Below are 8,061 nucleotides of genomic sequence, written 5' to 3' on the forward strand. Positions count from 1 at the left end.
ATCAGGCAATAAGGCTTCCCAACTGAGTCAAATAGAAACTCACAAAAAATACATTGTAGACAAGCTTTGGACCATTCGGTATAAACACACATTCCTGCCATAAGAGTAAAAATGAGAATGAGTCAGCATATTGGAGGTCATTGAGTGGACAATCTTTATATCTTGCCAAGTAGGTATTAATCAAAATACCCTGGTCACATACTATGCAAATGAAAAAAAGAACAGTCAACAAAAAACAACAACAAATATCAGTGGCATGGGAAGGAATGCCACTCGGAAAAGAGGATGCTAGGCCATACTTGAGAAAAAATACCTCCTACAGTAATCAGAAGATAATTTATGTTCACTTTTAATTCCCTTGCTTCAGGGGCCATATCTAGAAAGAAGTTGCTATAGCCGATGTAAGGTTACTGCCTATGTTCTCCTGCAGGACTTTTTTTTTTAAAATGTTTATTTATTTTTGAGACAGAGAGAGACAGAGCGAGACAGAGCATGAACAGGGGAGGGTCAGAGAGAGAGGGAGACACAGAATCGGAAACCAGCTCCAGGCTCTGAGCTGTCAGCACAGAGCCCGACGTGGGGCTCGAACTCACGGACAGTGAGATCATGACCTGAGCCGAAGTCGGACGCTTAACCGACTGAGCCACCCAGGCGCCCCTCTCCTGCAGGATTTTTATGGTTTTATGTCTCACAAATTATGTCTGTAATCCACTTGGAATTTATTTTTGTGTATGGTATAAGAAATTGGTCCAGTTTCATTCTTGTGCATGTTGTTATCCAGCACTTGATCAAAATAAAGAGCTTCTGCACCGTAAAGGAAACAATTGACAAAGTTGAAAGCAACCTATGAAATGGGAGAAGATGCTTGCACATGACAAACCTGATAAAGAGTTAGTATTCAGAATGTATAAAGAACTTACACAACTTAGACCCACAAAATGAGTAATCCAATTAAAAAATGGGCAGAAGACATGAATAGCCCTTCTCCCAAACAAGACATGCAGATAGCCAGAAGGCACATGAAAAGATGCTCAACATCACTGATCATCAAGAAATACAAAAAGAAATAAAAATCAAAACTACAATGAACTATCACCTCACATGTGTCAGAATGGCTAAAATTAACAGCACAAGACACAGCAGGTGTTGGTTGGTGAGGATGTGGGAAAAGGGGAATCCTCTCGCACTGTTGATAGAAGTGCAAACTGGTGCGGCCTCTCTGGAAAACAGTATGGAGTTTCCTCAAGAAGTTAAAAGTAGAACGACCCTAGGATCCAGGAGTTGAACTACTAGGTATTTTCCCAAAGAATACAAAAATATTAATTCAAAGGGATACATGCATTATAGCAGCATTATCTATAATAGACTAATTATGGAAATAGTCCAAGTATCCATCAACTGCTGAATGGATAAAGAATATGTGGTGAGTGTAAATACGTGTATATACAATGGGAATATTACTCAACCATAAAAAGAATGAAATCTTGATATTTGCAAAGACATGCATGAAATTAGACTGTATTATGCTAAGTGAAATAAGTCAGTCAGACAAATACCATAGGATTTCACTCATGTGGAATTTGAGAAACAAAACGAAGGAACAAAGGGGAAAAGAAGAAAGAAGGAAACCAAGAAACAGTCTCTTAACTATAGAGAACAAACTGACGGTTACCGGAGGGGAGAAGGCAGGGGATGGGTGAAGTAGATGATGGGCATTAAGGAGTGCACTTGTCATGATGAGCACCGGGTGATGTATGGAAGTGTTGAATAGCTACATTGTGTGCCTGAAACTAATACTACACTGTGTGTTAACCAACTAGATTTGAAATTAAAATTTAATAATGAAGATAGCTTAGAAAATGGGTTTCAGTTCATAATAGAACACAAATCCATGAAATTCAAGGAGAAATTCACAAGGAGAGAAGAGAGATGCGAGGAAAAGAATTTAAGTTGAAAGGAAGTGACTGGCTAAAGAAAAATTAAACTTTTAGGAAGAAAGTAACTGTATTACAGTATTTGTTGGAAATAGCAGGAGGCAGAATTTTAAGTTAAAAAAACTAATCGTGTAGACACTTAACATTGATAAACAGAGAAAACAATATGGTTGACAGGGATGTAATAAAATAAAGATCTACTTTGAGAATGCGAGTTTTCTCAGAGAGAGAACAATTAGAAGAGACAAAAAATGTAAATCATAATTTTGAAATAGTTGGATGTAAGGAGTTAAGGCAGTTTTTTTAATTTTTTTTTTGTAATAATAGTCTTACTTTATTTTATGAAATTTTTAACAACCAGAAAAAGAATTAAAAACTATTCTTGTTCTCATCATGCAGAAATAATCACCGTTTTCAAGCACAAAATACTGCAAAATTGTCATCATAACAAATTTACGTTATTTTCAAATAGAAATTATTCTAATGTTATAGTCTCCGTGATAAAGACACTATCTTATTCACCGTTCAGAACCTAAAACAGTTGCTTCTATATAATAGTGTTAGTAAACACTTGTAAATGAATACTTTTTTTATGTAACACATGTTTATAAAAAGAAAAACCTATAATCACCCTGCTGTTGTAATTAGTAGTAAATTTTAGTACTAAATATCTTACCAGACTTTTGTTCATCAGAAATGTGTATGTATATTTAAAGAGATACTATGTATACACTAAAATGGGTATTTAATATTGTTTGGATATAGTCCTCAGTCTGTATTAGGAAGCATAATTTTTCAGAGATCGTCAGAGTCCAGGCTAGGTTCAGAGGGGGGGATATTTAGCTTGTCCATCTTGTTCTGATCTTTCTCATGCTTTAAAATGAAATCGGATGTTGCACTAACATCAGACCTGATTTTTTTTCTAATGGAAAACATGAATATGAGTGTATTCCAGTAACCCTGAGTTACATATAAAATATCTGGTATCTTTTAAAAATGCTTCACTTTCCATTTACCCGATCTGGTTTCATAAGAAGACCCGTCCTCTTGGATAACGATACTTACCTTGCATATTTTACAGAGTTGTCTAAAAATGTGGTAAAGTGCCCTATCTGAAAATACATTAAAATGTAATTCATTATAAAATTGATTACTGTTTCCAAGGAAGGATCTTTAGAAGATTGTCCCTCATGGCAAATGCTGCTTCATCCATCACACACAGACCCATTTTAATGCTCTCCTAGAGGTATGATCTGTGAAGCAGTCATAAAATACGTTATACTAAATATTCTTTATACTTAAAAGTGATTCTTAAGCTCTTGATCTATATAATACCTGAAGTATCCAGTGATAACATAGTGCCCGATTGGATCGGATCTGAATCATAACGTTCTGCTCCCATGCAGTGTGCGTTTCTATTGGAAACTCTACAACTGCATTGCAATCTGAGGCCAGTAGACAAATGAAATCCTTGATTTACCTGCCTACAATTTATAGGCATAGGATTTATATCTGAACTCTGCTGAAATAAAAATAGCCGTACTAACGGTAGTAAAAACTGTTTCTTATTTAAGTGTAAATCAGAGAAGGTGGTAAAACGAAACAGTAATCATTGTAGCTCTTTTTTCACCACATTATCTCTCATGGTGAGGTAAGATAAATTGCGTGAAGTATTGGAATGATTCTATATTTAGTTGATCTAAAAGTGGATTTGTTTACTCATACATGGCTAAATAAACTGATTAATGGATGCAATAGAGTATGATCAACATCGACAATGCATCATTCTTTCTACAGCTCTGCAATACGGTATTGAATGAAAAGACCACGTTGGAAAAGTAACAAGTTTCATTAATCTAGATTTTGAGAACGTGCAAAAGAAAACATACTTTTATGAACAAATCTATTCAAGTATAAGTATAAAATAGTTGAGTGAGAATTGTAAACTCTTACTTCAATATTGTTCAGAGCTGAATTGAGAAACATTTTCCCTGTATCTATAAAACATAAAAATGTGAAATAAGGCTTCTAAGATGCTCAGGGAGGTCATGGAGACAGCGGTAGTACACTAGTTTTTCAAATTTAAATCCAGCTTAACAGTAGAGTGTAACATGCAACTTTTCTTTCTCAGCAAAGAATGACTTTTAGGGCCATTTTCTGAGTATATGTACCATCCAAGATTTTCTTCAAAAAAATGTATAGCAGGGCAGAGAGAATTTTATCTAAATTAATGAAATAATGTGGGTACCAGAGAAGTGACCTTCTTTTGTTTTTCTCATAAAATATTACCCAAAGCAATTCTATCACATATTTTCTACCTATCGTTACAGAATTACATTTTTGATGGAAATAGTCCTAGAAAACCACACTTTTGTCTATTTGGCCCCATGATAGTGACATTTGTGAAAATTACCTCAATTGTTAAGCTTACTTGAAATGACTATTATCTGCCTGTAGCAGCACTTAGACTTATACTTTTAAATAGAAATCTGGTTGAGCTCAACAGCATTAAAAGTCAACAGACTTTTAAATCCAGTCTCTTCTCTGAGGCAGTCTTTTTATCTCTAAAAAGGCAAGGGGGTGAATCTCAGGTTAGGAAGACTTGAAAGCTATTTCTTACATTTTTAGTGCCATTATTTCGTGTGTGTGTGTGTGTGTGTGTGTGTGTGTGTGTGTGATAGTTATATTCTTGAAACTTATACAAAAATAGCTGCTGTTTAGCATGATACATAAGTATTTTTACTAGGAGATAAAATGCTTGTTGATTGACATGTCACATACTTGGAATTTCAGCATTAAAACATTTTCACTTGGGTTAAAATTAATTTTCCAAAACTATTTTCCAAAGAAAACCAATTTACTACAACCTAGTAACATATTAGTAAATAACAGAAATTAACACGGATTAATTTATTTTGAATCCGGTTTTGTTTCGCAGGTGCTTGATAGATGGGTGAATGGTACACTTATAAAAGATACTAGGATCTGATAAATATGCTAAGGTCATGGTGATGAAACGAATGATATACTGAGAAGAAAAAGGGATTGCAAAGAAGTAGGTGTCCATCAGGAATTATGACTTATACCCAAGCTTTGTTTTGAGAAACGAGATGAATATAGTAACATGTTCCTTCTTTTCATATAACCTAAACATGGGCAAGCATATGTTCATACATAGGCTTGTGTGTGTGTGTGCACATATACTGATATTTATTAAAACCATCAAAAATTTTCTGTAAATGTATAAAATTTAGGAGAGTAAAATTAGGGAAAATACTTTGTGTGTGTGTGTGTGTGTGTGTGTGTATGCCTATATACATGTGTGTGTATATATATGTGTGTGTATGTGTGTATATATATAATATATATATTATATTTATATTACATTATATTATAATAAAATATATATAATATATATAATATATATATATTATATATATTATATATATATAAAATCAAGACATCTAGAGTATTTTTTAGCCTCCAAACTTGGTTACCTTTACGTTATTGTAAAATTATTAACAAAAAAAAATACATTTTAAAAAGACGACACTTAGAAATTAGTGTTAGTTTATGCGTCAACACTTTAACTTAAGAGTTCTAATACTGATTTTTCAATTGAGCAACTATTTTTCTATGGAAAAAGAAAGCAGTTTCTTCCCTTATAAAAAGGGAAAAAAAAGTGCCTTGGGTATAAAATCAAAATGTCTATAGTGTGATCAGTCACGAGCTTAGAAATGTCACTCTGCAACATTCAGTCATTAATTAGTGTCTGGTGCAAAGAAGGCAGGTGCCAGGAGCCCCTCCTGTACTAGGCTAAGTGACAGCTTCCCAAGGATAAAATCCCACAGCCTTCTGTGAGGAAGAGGGGTAGCCGGCAGGCAGGAAAAGGGGCAGAACTGAGGGAGGAAGCCAGGGAGGGTTATGCACTGAAGTCTACTGGGAAGCACTTTAATTTGCAAGAGGGAAGAGCTTCCTTCATGACTGCTGAATAGAAGAGGCCTGAGCCTGTCCTAGGAAAGTTAAGCTGCTTTCTGTGCATGAGCCAGCCTCCCTCCCACCCTTGAACTTGCGTGAACTCCTCCTGCAGCCCTGAAGAGTACTGGGAGAAGCGAGGATCACTCAGAGTCCCTGCTGCTAGTCTCTGGAATACAAACAATGTTTGAAGTCCCTCTGTCCAGACCAAGGGGTTGGAGTCTTTGCGGGGTAAATTCCTGACCCAGACATGAAGGGAGATGCTGAGAGCAAAGAACAGAGCTGTGAGGATGAAGTTAGGGCATAGACTGTTGGCCAGGCCAGCCTGGAAGATGAAGTGTGGAAGAACATGAGGAAAAGGATTGCAATAACCTGGATAATAGAACAAAAACAAAAACAAAAACAAAAAACACCAGCTAAATGACAGGGGCCAGTCAGGGTGGCTCTGAGAAGGAACTGACAAAGAGGTCACATGATAGCAGCAGGAACTGCAGGGAGAGCACCAGGCTGTATAAGCAGCTTTCCTCTGATCTCTTGGGATGCCTGGGTGACATTCCACAGAAAACAGCTCCTGGCTTTCTTCCCAGTACTGAAGGAAGCACCCGTTAGTCAAAATGAGCTTGTTTCCCTTGCTCTAAGACAAAGGCTTCAAAGACCCTGCCTGGGTCGATGGTCAGGAAACCACATGATGGTTTGGGGAAACTGGTTTTAAATTCCGTAAGTGGACGGTGGGCGCGGGCCCTGTCTGGGCAATGGTAACCCGCCGATCCTCGGTTCCCGCTCAGGGCTCTGTGGCCGGTCCTGCCACTGTGTTTGGGCCCCTGCTTTGCTGGGCCCACTCCTCTCCTGCCCTCCCAGATCCTTGCGCCCAGCTCCTGACCTTCCTAGGCAGCCGTTGCCCAAGGCCTTGGTGAGGGGCAGACCCAGGCAAGAGCCTTCACATCTGCCCAAACACTTCCGTGGCCACTAGATGGGGGGATGAGGGATGAGGGCATAGCTGTGGTCGCGCTCCTTGGGGGAAGATATGCCGGCAGAGGGACTGGGTTTGGGGTGAGCACCTTGGCATGCTAGGAGCGGACCACCCTGCAACCCCGGACTCCATTTCCCGGGCCTGAAGACTATTTTTGTTTTAGTTACCTGTCGTCCACCTCTCTTACCCATTCCAGTTTTCTTAATTATAGCATGCGTTTGTGTGCGGGGGTGTGTGACTGTGTGATTGTGTCGTGTTTGTATGGGCATGTGTGTTAACTTACTTTCTCCCATCTTTCCTAAAATGCAAGCTCCATGTTTGTTGGAAATTGCTTCACTTCTTGCCTTTTTGTTACAGAAATTTTTTAAGGTTTTATTTATTTTTGAGCGAGAGAGACAGCATGAGTCGGGGAGGGGCAGAAAGAGAGGGAGACCCAGAATCCCAAGCAGGCTCCAGGCTCTGAGCTGTCAGCACGGAGCCGGCCATGGGGCTCTAACTCCCCTCCAGTGCTTAACCGACTGAGCCACCCCGGCGCCCCTCTTCACTTATTTTCTTGTGTTGTATCCACAGAGCCTAAAAAGCATGCCTTGTATATGGGAAGCACTTAGAAAACATGTTGAATGGATGAAAGATGAGTACAAATGGCTTATCTATATTAGCAATCCATGTCTCAAGTGTATCCTGACCTACTTCCGAGATAAGAAATGTATGGCTTAATATAGCATTCAAGATGTGTTTACTTAAAGACCTATATTTACAGGAAAGCCCGTGTAATATGTGTATACTGGAAAATGATACAATTTGAGTAAACTATATTAAAATACACATATTTTAAGTCAATCTAAAATGCTAGGTGTTAATAAAACCCCTGTAATTTCAGTAGTTTTTCTTAACATTAGAGCAGTTACATTATTGAATAGGTGTGTTGAAATCTTGTGAAGAGACACAGACACATCTAGGTAATCCAGTCATCTGAAAAGAAGTTTATGAGTATCAATAAAATCAGGTTTGCAAGCTTAGACTTTAAATGATGACATAGGAGTCTTAGGATTCATGGTGTACAGAAACTTCCTGTGGAAAACATGAAGAGAAATAGTTGACTTGCAAATCAATATTCAAAAATTAAGATCCTGGGGCGCCTGGGTGGCTTGGTCGGTTAAGCGTCCGACTTCGGCTCAGGTC

At 37.9% G+C, this 8,061-nt stretch overlaps 1 pseudogene; it reads right to left on the reverse strand.

The window, feature by feature from the left end:
• Positions 1 to 5,856: 5,856 nt before the first annotated feature.
• Positions 5,857 to 6,463, reverse strand: LOC128775468 (transmembrane protein 138-like; annotated as a pseudogene).
• Positions 6,464 to 8,061: the final 1,598 nt, after the last annotated feature.

Source organism: Panthera pardus, unplaced genomic scaffold (genome assembly GCF_024362965.1).
Source record: "Panthera pardus isolate Hobbes unplaced genomic scaffold, ASM2436296v1 HiC_scaffold_8, whole genome shotgun sequence".
Taxonomy (NCBI): domain Eukaryota; kingdom Metazoa; phylum Chordata; class Mammalia; order Carnivora; family Felidae; genus Panthera; species Panthera pardus.